Here is an 11869-nt window from a genome sequence, read left to right as displayed (position 1 = left end):
AAATATGTTCTAAAATGCATAGAAATGAATCCACGGGGGCAAATAGAGACCCATCTAAGATGGGGCCAGCCACTACAGCAGTGCCAGTCCATGGGATGTTTATATTTATGCTTGGATTAGAAAAGCATGTGACATTTGCTCATCTTGGTTCAGGACAAGTTGGTTGGTATAGCATCCAGGAAACAACAGAGAACGTCTCTGTCACGGTCTGGGTTTTTTTCACACACTAATTGGTGTAGAGTCTCATCTCTCCTCTGCAGGTGGGCGTGCCTGGAAGTTGGGAGGCTGCAGGTAATCTGCTGATTAGCTGGCCAGGGATATTTAAGCTCCTGAGAGACGCCTTCACTTCGCTGGATGATTAACTCAACTTGGGTATTTCTCCTAACAGCCAAATCCAAACTAAGCTTTGATTTTGAGAATTTCTGGGTTATGGATTTTTGAGATCTCTGTGTTTTTGACTGCTTGTTTTGCCTCCTGCAGATATCACCTATCAGTTCACCTCGTTTGCTGCTACCAACCTGGTTTCTTCACTGTCCACTCGTCTCTCAGCGTCCTCCTCTGGTCTTCCCACTCCAGGCTGCCCACCCTCCCTCCTGGATCACCATTACCCTTCATGCTCAGCTCCCTCCTCATTTGGACTCCAAGCTCATCAGCCTCCAGTAAGCCTCCTGCCCTCCCCAGACCGGTCACTCCTCCCTCTCTCACGAGGTCTCACCTCCAACCTGTAAGTTCCATCAGATCCAACATTCAGATTTCCGAGTGCCAGACCTAACTCTCCCTGTTCCTCCAGGATTCTCCACACCCGAACCTCGCTTCTCTGCCAAATACTGCTAGACTTCCTAGCAGCTCCTTCTGTTCTCCTTTTCTAATAAATTATTGTTTGTGATCTTCTTTGACTCTGTGGACTGATTCTGTATGTCGTGGGTTATGCATCTACCACACAACATGACAGTCTCGGCTAGTAGAAGCTAACAGTTAGCATTATCAATTCCACAACACGGTAGAACTCCTTCAGGCTTGTATTAATGAGGATAAAACATCATGTTGCAGAGCAAACAAAACCAGTGGTAGAGTTGTGTTGCAGTTAGCCAATCAGAAGGGAGATGTCCAAATATAAAGAAATAAGACTAAATTCTTTATCCGGCTCTCAGAGAGTACAGACGCTTTTTCTTCCGCTCCCTTATCTGCTTTCCCAAGGCTCTCCGTCCTGTCTGTCTACAGAGCACTTCTCTGCATTTCTCCTGAAATCACTACTTTTTTTGAAACTGGACCTAATTAACTGGTCATTCAACGCGATAAGATTTTTTCTACGATGAGAAGGGGGCTCCCACCTGTCCTCAAGGGACATTCGCAGCGGGATATGCACTTGATTCTTGGGAGGTCTGGCGAATCGTGTGCCTCTCTCAGTTGTCCATCGAGGACGTGGAAGATTTGTGGATATTCGGCCTGATGATCACTGGATTTCTTCTGATTGGAGTGGGAGGATATCTGGTTTTCTGGAAAATTGGGAAGACGGGAGCGACTGGAGTGCGACCCGTACCCACGGAATGTGCCGCCTGTGCGGTGACCTCACAGACTGGGACGTCACTCGAGGTGAACCGTAAGCTGGACAATGTCCTTGCGGCGTTGCCTGTGTTAGTGCGCAAGATGGATGTCATCTTGGAGAGGGTCGCCGGACGGTGTGGGGATGTTTATAACGTATAATTGGCTTCACTGGTGGACATGAATGATCACTTAATAGACTCCAAGGCAGAGAGGAAAATTATCTCTGTCTGCCCTAAACAAAGTCTTGTTTATCCTTATCTGATTCCAAGGCAGCCTCCAAGGCTGCCATCAACACACCCCCATGAAAGGAGGAACGCTGACAGATGCTGTGACCCGACCTTCCCCCCCGCCTTCAGATTGTGACTTCTGCTTCGAGGTCATCAACCTGTAGGAAACTAAATGTGCTCTCTGTCCCTCATCTCTCCCTCCCACCTGTTTGACTGCAGCTGTGGCAGCTCCCGTTGGAAGATTCAGGATCCCCCCCCCCCCGCCTCCCTATCGGAGTCTGATGTCTTGTAACTGTGAAGTTCGTGCTTCTATGTTGAGGAGTTTTTTGTATAATAGAGCTACTCCCTGCTGGGACTAACTCTGCTATGCCTTTTTTACCTTACCCCAATTATCCTCATGTAACACCCTTTTCATCTAATGAAATGAGCGCCGTTCTGACTGCTCTCGTGGACTGCCTGTACCTGTTTTTGTCTACATGTGTGTGTGTTTAACCTTGGTCAGGTTGTGTTTGCGGAGTCAAGTTCCTATGCTCTGGGTCGCTGGAGCGCTGGCAATAAAGCTTATTCTGATTCTGATTCTGATTCTGCCATGTTCAGCTCACCTCTGCTCTGGCTCACTTCTAGTTCCTGAAACAGGAGCATGAGAGCTTTTTTCCATAGAGATCCACTCACAAGGCATTCATTTATACTAGAGACCACTTTAAATGTGCAAAACAAGTTATCTTGGCCTTTATGATAGTATTTACACTTTTTAGTGAGCATTTAATATTTTAATACACCAGTTTTTTTCTGTGGTTAGTGATGTTAAAAGATGAAAGTGGTGCATCAGATGGCCAAGCCTCATGTCCAGGATCCAGGGTTAATGACTGCACCGAAGTAAGTCGAGTCACGCTGAAGCATTTGTGTTACTTAGAGACGACCTCGGCAACAGAGGAGTCAGAGTGAGAGATGAAGTGCTCTTAATCCACACCAACGAAAGATTTACCCGTGTCAAAGGTCATTCCTCCTCTCTGATTTAACATTCTGCTGATGCTTCATGTGCTTTCCTCCCGACAGGAGCAGATTTCTCATTTCTGATATCAGAGCTGAAACACCCAGGAGAGCAGTTTTTTCCAAAATGGTGATGATGAACACTGTGGAGGAGAGGCAACTAACCAGAACGCCAATAGAAGAGCTCAGGAGGGCTGTAACTCTTCCTCAGTAATTCCTGCAGAGCTGGATTTAAAAACTTGTCCTCCAAATAGCTCATAAAATGAATCATAATGAGGTGGGCAGCAGGTGACAATAGATGTCCCCATTTTCGAGTTTTATTGCAGTCTCAAAAGTGAGAAAAAATTCAAACCTCAGCTTTACTGGTACGGGGTAAACGTAAATATAACAATTATAGATATTACTTGGGTCATGCTGATTTTCACAAGTCTCTGAGTACAGAGCAGTACTTTCTCCCAGATTTCTGTTTTTGTGCTGTTTTTTTCACAGGAATGTTTCAGATTAACAACCACTTTTTAGTATTAGACAACAAGAATAAATAAGTACGTTTATTAAAAGTGAGACTAACAAAAACATCAAACAAAACTTGGAACAGATCAGGAGGTAGAGTGGGTTGTCCAGTAATCGGAAGGTTGCAGTTTCGATCCCGGCCCTGGACAGTTGTGTCCTTGGGCAAGAAACTTAACCCACCTTACCTGCTGATGGTGGTCAGAGGGACCAGTCGCGCCAGTGTTCGGCAGACCTCGCCTCTCATAGCTCATCCCCACCAGCATGTGAATGCATGGGTGAATGACTGACTGACTGACTTTTTTGTGAAGTGCCTTGGCGGTTATAGAACCCTAAGAAGATGCTATACAAATGCAGGCTACCATTTACCATTAATCCTAACCCTAACAGGACCCAGTACTTGTGATAAATGATAATGAGTTGCCTTCAAAATTTCCATTTCCTAAATTCCACAGAATATTTTCCCTGAAGTCCTAGAGATAATCAGAGAGATAATCAGATTTTTTTTACACACACACACACACACACACACACACACACACACACACACACACACACACACACACACACACACACACACACACACACACACACACACACACACACACACACACACACAATGTGAGTATTGAAGCTGCAGTGTTCTGTTGAGGATGTGGCTTTAAAATAGAATTTAACTACATCTGCTTGTTAAATTTTTGATACATGGTGTCAGAATAAGCCTTCCAGGCCCAAACGGTCTGTTCTGGTGCTGTGGCGAGCAGCCAGACATCATCTAATTTTGTTTTGCAAAGTAACAAAATACTCCAGGGAGTTTGAGAATAATAATTTCCTTAAACATACAAGTGTTTCCTCTTTAGTCTTCATAAAATCCATCAAGGTTGGACCCAAGATACAAAATAAACCAGGTATTCTGCAGCCTTAAAGGCTGCATGTCCCCTGAGTGGCCAAAATTCCAGCTGAACAGCTCCAGGTGTTGTGAAATGAAAGTGGTTTGACCGCAGATGTCTAGAGAATTAAAGAGACATTTTCAAGTTGGGCTCGCTCCGCCTCATTTAAAGATAAGAGCCAACAGACGAGCTTCATTAGAGAATATCAGCCTCGGTGAGCTGCAGTAAAAAAAAAGTGACACCGTTGAACATTTTCTGCCAGTTATCTTCATGAAAACACTCTGATATTTCTCCCATTGGTGGCTTTGCACAAAGGAAGACGAAAGAATATTTTCACCTCTCAGATGTGAAGAGCTCTCTGGAGGGTGCAAAATTTCATTTAATGGTATTTTTGCACCTGAGTGGGAGGAAACTCCTTTTAATAAGATAAAACTGGTTAAATGCTTCAGATCCTGGGGTTTAAAGGGATACTTTGCAAAAAAAAAAAAAAAAAAAGAAATGTATATCTATGGATATATCAGTGATGTTTTTGGCGGGCCTCTTAGTCTTAGTCTAGATCTAGATGCATATCTGTCCATCATTCTGTAGATTTCAGAAATGTATAATTTTCTTTCCTTAACAGAATGGACTCTTAGGGAGCATACGTAGTATTGTACACGATATTTATACAGAAATAAATAAATATTTGTTTAATTTATTTTTTTAGTCATCAGACCCCCAGCTTCAATGTATTCCATCTTTCAGTTATTTTTAAAACACAGAAAAGGGTTATTTACCCGCAACGTTTCGTTTGCGGCTGCAAACATCATCAGGCTGACGCCGATGGTGGCGTCACTTCCTTCGTAGTGGACAACACAAGGATCATAAACACCGAACAACAGAAATACAAAAGATGGATAAAAGAAGTTTTCAAGATAAGGAGACGTGGATGTGAGACCATGAACAGAGACGATGGAGTTTACTCGTTGGATCACGCATGGGACTGCATCATCGGAGAGGGGAGAGCGGGCAGCAGAGGGCGACCACGTCCTCTGCTGCCCGCGGATAAACGAAGGAAGTGACACCACCATCAGCGTTAGCCTGATGATGTTTGCAGCCACAAACGAAACGTTGCAGGTAAATAAACCTTTTCTGTGTTTTAAAAAGAACTGAAAGATGGAATCTGAAACTCAGCACAGCAAGAACACACCAAAGAGCTGCAATGTATATTGTGGAAAAGTCCACCTACTTAAATGTTTTTTCAAGTTTTTTCACAGACTGCAGTGTTGCAAGTTTTCGCAAGCCTACAGACTTAATAAATAACCCAGTTCTGATATATATATATATATATATATATATATATATATATATATATATATATATCATTTCCTTTCATTTTCTTCAATTCTGTGGCAACGCTTACCTTCAACGGTGTCAGTTTGTTTTTAATACTGGTGTGGATGACTATTTTAATTACCTTTATATATGAATATTTGCTTGTTTGACGTTTAATTCCAATGCTGCAGTGTATTGACAGGTGTTTAACATCAGAGCTTTATTCAATAAAAGCAAGACGATGGGGTCAACCCCACAAATCACTTAATACAAAAATGAGCGCCCAACCTCTGGGACACAGCAGCACATATAAGCTGTCTCAGAAAAATAACCATACACTCTGCTGAATTAGTTATAAAAAGAAAATTAAAAGCTGCCTTCTCAGTCAGTAGGACTGTCCAAGAGAAAAAAAGTGAACTGAAATCTGACAAAGCTGTGCTGAAATTGCATCCTTAACAGTAAAACTGCAAATGGCCAGTTTAATCATGTTTGATATGAAGCTCAAGTTTAGGTTAGATACAGCAAAGTGTTTAACATTCAGCACTGCTGATTACTGGTTGGATGGGGAAAATTTCCCAGCATGCTCTACTCTACTTTCTTTTTTGTTGAAAGGTAAATAAAGTTTATTAAACACAGTTTTATCCAAAGTGAAATTATCATTGATGAAATTAAATATGGACCTACATTTATAAAAGAAATGTTGACTATAGTTTTTAAGTTAACAGCAAACACCATGACTGAAACAGGTCGTGGAGTTCCTTAAAATAATTCATTTCAGTGTTGTTGGGTGGAGTGAAGTGGGGGAATTGTCGTCGTCGTCGTCGTCGTCGTCTTCCTCCGCTTATCCGGGTCCGGGTCGCGGGGGCAGCATCCCAACTAGGGAGCTCCAGGCCGTCCTCTCCCCGGCCTTGTCCACCAGCTCCTCCGGCAGGACCCCAAGGCGTTCCCGGACCAGATTGGAGATGTAACCTCTCCAACGTGTCCTGGGTCGACCCGGGGGCCTTCTGCCGGCAGGACATGCCCGAAACACCTCCCCGGGGAGGCGTCCAGGAGGCATCCTGACCAGATGCCCAAACCACCTCAACTGGCTCCCTTCGATCCGGAGGAGCAGCGGTTCTACTCCGAGTCCCTCCCGAATGTCCGAGCTCCTCACCCTATCTCTAAGGCTGAGCCCGGCCACCCTACGGAGGAAACTCATTTTGGCCGCTTGTATCCGCGATCTCGTTCTTTCGGTCATTACCCAAAGCTCATGACCATAGGTGAGGATTGGGACGTAGATCGACCGGTAAATCGAGAGCCTGGCTTTCTGGCTCAGCTCCCTCTTCCCCACGACAGATCGGCTCAGCGTCCGCATCACTGCAGACGCCGAACCAATCCGCCTGTCGATCTCCCGATCCCTCCTACCCTCACTCGTGAACAAGACCCCGAGATACTTAAACTCCTCCACTTGAGGTAGGACCTCTCCCCCGACCCGGAGGTGGCAAGCCACCCTTTTCCGGTCGAGAACCATGGTCTCAGATTTGGAGGTGCTGATCCTCATCCCAGCCGCTTCACATTCGGCCGCGAACCTACCCAGCAAGAGCTGAAGGTCAGAGCTGGATGAAGCTAGGAGGACCACATCATCCGCAAAAAGCAGAGACGAGATTCTCCTGCCACCAAACTCGACACACTCCACACCACGGCTGCGTCTAGAAATTCTGTCCATAAAAGTGATGAACAGAACCAGTGACAAAGGGCAGCCCTGGCGGAGTCCAACCCTCACTGGGAACAGGTCCGACTTACTACCGGCTATGCGGACCAAACTCACGCTCCTCTGGTAAAGGGACTGAATGGCCCTTAACAGAAAGCCACCCACCCCATACTCCTGGAGCGTCCCCCACAGGGTGCCCCTGGGGACACGGTCATAAGCCTTCTCCAAATCCACAAAGCACATGTGGATTGGTTGGGCAAACTCCCATGCCCCCTCCATCACCCTTGCAAGGGTATAGAGCTGGTCCACAGTTCCACGGCCAGGACGAAAACCACATTGCTCCTCCTCTATCTGAGATTCAACTATCGATCGGACCCTCCTCTCCAGTACCTTGGAGTAGACCTTTCCAGGGAGGCTGAGGAGTGTGAGCCCCCTATAGTTGGAACACACCCTCAGGTCACCCTTCTTAAAGATGGGGACCAGCACCCCGGTCTGCCACTCCCTAGGAACTGCCCCCGATGACCACGTAATGTTGTAGAGACGTGTCAACCATGACAGCCCTACAACATCCATAGCCTTGAGATACCCAGGACGAACCTCATCCGCCCCCGGGGCTCCGCCGCTGTGTAGTTGTTTGACTACCTCAGCAACTTCTGCCCCCGAGATCGGACAGTCCATCCCCAGGCCTCCCAGCTCTGGTTCCTCCTCGGAATGCGCATTGGTGGGATTGAGGAGCTCCTCAAAGTATTCCTTCCACCGTCCGACTATAGCCTCAGTTGACGTCAGCAGCTCCCCATCCCCACTGTAAACAGTGTGAGCGAGTTGCTGCCTTCCTCTCCTGAGGCGCCGGACAGTTTGCCAGAACCTCTTTGGAGCCGATCGATAGTCTTTCTCCATGGCCTCACCAAACTCCTGGGGGAATTGATTTGATAAAATTTCACATTTAAGTTCAACATGAGAATGGACAAATAAACCACCCACTGTTAATTGCTAACCATCACAACACTCCGGCAAGATCTGGCTAAAGTTGAGCCCCGGCCCGACCATGAGTCAAGACCTCAGAGACAAGTAAGATTGGATGCAGACCCAATGATAATCCTGTTGTACAACATTAATATGTTTTAGCTTATCCCAGGTTTGTAATTATTTCTAAATATGTTTGTCAGACGGTAGTGATCACATTCTGTTCCATCAATGACCATACACTCACCCTATCAGTTTTCTTCTTAATGGGCAAAGGCTCAGTCACTGATGCTTTTTCCTCTCTGTCAGAGGTTCTTGTATCATCATTGAATCCTCAGCATGCAGTGCAGACCCAGACTGCTGCTGAGCACTGCTGCTAGCCAGCTGGTGTCACCACCTGGTGCTTCTGGCTGCGGACCTGTCACTGCTCGCTTGTAGAGTAACTTACCTGTCTGAGATCACTCAGCGCTCTGAATCCATGTTTGGGTTTGCTGAAATCTACAGCCTTTCCTTGTGGTTCCATGATTCCTCCTCTCTGGATCATGGTCATATTAAATATATTAGATTGTAAAAGCAGCTGATTTGTTTGATTTTGTGATGAGCTGCTCCTGTTGATATCATGGTTTGGGGCAAGAGTCTAACCCAAGACATGCAGAATCAGTACAGGACAACGGTTAAAGGAAAAATAACAATCTATTATTAAAGGAGAACGTTAACTAAGGATGCACTGGAAGTCCAGTGGGTGAAGGAACAGGAAGGCAGCGTCTAGAGGGGAGAACAACAGAGGTGAGTCCTGGGAGATGTAGTCCAGAAGGGGAGTAATGAGTGGAGACTTACGGAGGTCAAGGAGACTAGGTGAGTAAGGGGAGGTAATGAGCCGGGGGTTTTTCCAAGAAGGAGGTTCAGAACTGGAGAGGGAGCAGAGGGTTGATGGAGAGCGAGCCGGTCCGGACGGGTGAATGGCTGAATGAAGAAGAGGAGTTGGTGTGGAGTCCAATGGATTCAGCGTGGGGTTTCCTGATGCGAAGCAAGACCTGAGGTGGGTTGTTCAAAATCATCCAAGAGTTACGAGAGTTCCAAAAAGTCACACAATACACTGGGAGACCTAGAGGCGAGTACAAGTGGCTGAAACTACCAGTCAGTAGCAATCATCCGGCGTCGAGTAGTGTTCACCATCCTCCTTAAGCATCCAACTCGCTGATTAGCTGACGAGATGCAGCTGCCGCTCCCTCTCCTGCAAACAGAACACTCAGAGATGGTGAAGATGGGAAGAGTACTCACCCCGGCTCATGACAGTAGACACTAATCAAGGCTGAGGAGACATTTAAGCAGTTAGACTAAGGTGTTAAAAACATAAACACACATCAAGAAGAAGAGTTTCAATTTAGGTTTCACAACAGTGATCTAAGACAGACTCTGGGGTGCTAAAAGTTAACCAAACCTGTGAAGATTTCTTTTTTAATGAATTGTCTAGAAAATTAGTTTTCTTTACCATTGAACAACATATTCAAAACTGAAATGATTAAATTGTACTTTTTGAACTATTTTGCACCCAAATCATCTTAAGTTAATAACTGAGATCTTGTTATTGTTGTATTATGTTTATAATCAGATTTCTGACATCAAACCACAAACTTTTTGGGCAGAAAATTATATTTAAATACATTTTTAAATAAGTGACTTAGCATGGACTTTACTGAAGTGTTTTTAACAGGAGAGGATGAGTTAAAACAAAAGGTAATTGTTATTATTTCCTCATAAAAGCTGCTTAGAGCTTTTCAAGCTGTAGACATTAATTAAAATAGAACATCACATTTCTTATCACAGTATTTTTAAAATCCAGCTGTTTTATTTTATTTATCTGAGCCTTCCTGAAGCAGCAATCCTCCACCTGGGTCCCTGATGGAATGACTTTTCATACCCAATTGTCTTTGTCAGAGACGTAATCTGCTTGGCCCCTCGGCACCGACCACAAGTCAAGAGATGTGGAGGAAACACTTTTGGAACATAAAACATCAAATACTTGGCATTATCTTTGTAAGCTCAAGGGTTCTTACCACCAACGCTGTTCAGAGGAGATGCTGTGCGACAGATCAGACCTCAAAACAACCAGAAATCTCTGGTTGGCGTCCGACAAAACACTTGATGTTTTTTGTTGTTTGAAAATGAAACAGAGCTGTGATCGATTAAACAAAACAAAAACAAAATGAAGATGTTAGTGGTGTAAATCTAGAACAAAGTTTAATCCTTGTAAAACTGCATGTCCTTCACTAGAATCAAATTTTCCTTCCAAAATGGTCAACTGGTTAATGTACCACTGTGACATGATAGGCTCCAAGCACTTAAATATCTATTGAAAATGTTCTCTGCTGGTGAAATATCCCAATCTGGAAGTAGAGGAATCCAGGTTTAGAAAATAGAAAGGGGTGACTTGGTGAGGACACAGGTTTGTACTCTGGGGAGGATGGGTGGATCCAGCCAGCCTGAGTGAGCATTTCCAGGGTCCTTCAGGCAGCAGAGGAAACACCAAGCAGGAAGTGTTGTTGTTTGATGGTATAGCTCGACTCCCTGGAGTCATCGCCTCTCTGATTATCACTGTTCTCTCATGTGTCTTCTGCTGGGTTAATTAAGCAGATAATTAGCAGGAGTGATTTGTGAACTCTCTAAATGTGGCCCTATGTCTGTTCTGTGACTATTTGAAGATTCACAAATTGTGCTTTGATTTTTCTCTGATTCAGCTTCTTTGAAGTTTAAACTCAGAGAGCTGAAACCAAACTATCAGTGCAATCAGTTTTCATACAAACAATACAACATTAGCATAATGCACTCTTTAAAAACAGACTAATGAGCAAAGCATTAAAAATACATGAAACTGAGATCAGGCAGCAGATGTAAACCAAGCTGCTTAAACATTTCAAACTTCCTAAAACAGCATGAATGGATAAATAAGTAAGCAGAGGAAAGTTTGTTTGGATTTTACTGATGTTATAAAAACTTATTCGTGCAGACTTTTAGTTAGAAAACAATTCAGAAACTATTAAAAAAACACAAATCGGAGGAGAGACCCAACTAATCAGAAGGGATATTTCATTCATTCTTAAGTGCATTTCTGTGTCAAAGTTTAAATTATTCCATTGCATACCCATTTTGGATCCGTTTTACCATTTTAGTTGCCTGGATGGGCTCTTTTATTTGTCACAACTGATGAGCTTCACTGCAAAAATTGATTTCTAAGAAAGTTAAAAACCCTCATTTTAAATAAATATTTTAAAATTATGGGGTAAGCAAAGGTTATTTTCGCCTAGAATTCTTAAAACTAGCAAATAAATCAAAATGTGGCAGCTCGGAAGTTGTGGAACATACTTCTATTTGACCGGAACATGACTTTTGATGTAACTTTTTTTAAGTCTGGATTAGACACGCCTCTTTTGCATGGCTTTTGAAAATCCTTGGGTTTTGCAATCTGTGTTGAATCTTGATTTTTGAATTTTAATCAATTATTTTTTTGCTGTCTTAAAGTGAAGTAAATTTTATAATTTTTTATAGTGGTTCTTAATTTTTAATGCCTCTGATTTTTATTACTTTAACCCTCCCACTGTCCTAATGGGTGTGACCCCGCAAGGAAAGTTGACCATTGAGCAGGGTTGATGGTTTATCTCTTGGGTCCATGTGGCAGGGGTGAGGAGTGAGCACCAACCTCACCCCTGTCACGTGGACCACAAGGGATAAACCATCAATCCTGC

The 11869-nt window shown here is 44.0% G+C and overlaps 1 long non-coding RNA gene across 1 annotated transcript; it reads left to right on the top strand.

Annotated features, from left to right (window-relative positions):
- Nucleotides 1–640: 640 nt before the first annotated feature.
- On the top strand, nucleotides 641–896 carry LOC139063555 (uncharacterized). The gene is made up of 2 exons (XR_011516926.1): nucleotides 641–724; nucleotides 791–896. It is a non-coding gene; the product is annotated as an uncharacterized lncRNA (long non-coding RNA).
- Nucleotides 897–11869: the final 10973 nt, after the last annotated feature.

Source organism: Nothobranchius furzeri, chromosome 16 (assembly GCF_043380555.1).
Source record: "Nothobranchius furzeri strain GRZ-AD chromosome 16, NfurGRZ-RIMD1, whole genome shotgun sequence".
NCBI lineage: Eukaryota > Metazoa > Chordata > Actinopteri > Cyprinodontiformes > Nothobranchiidae > Nothobranchius > Nothobranchius furzeri.
This window is presented reverse-complemented; position numbering and strand designations above follow the sequence as displayed.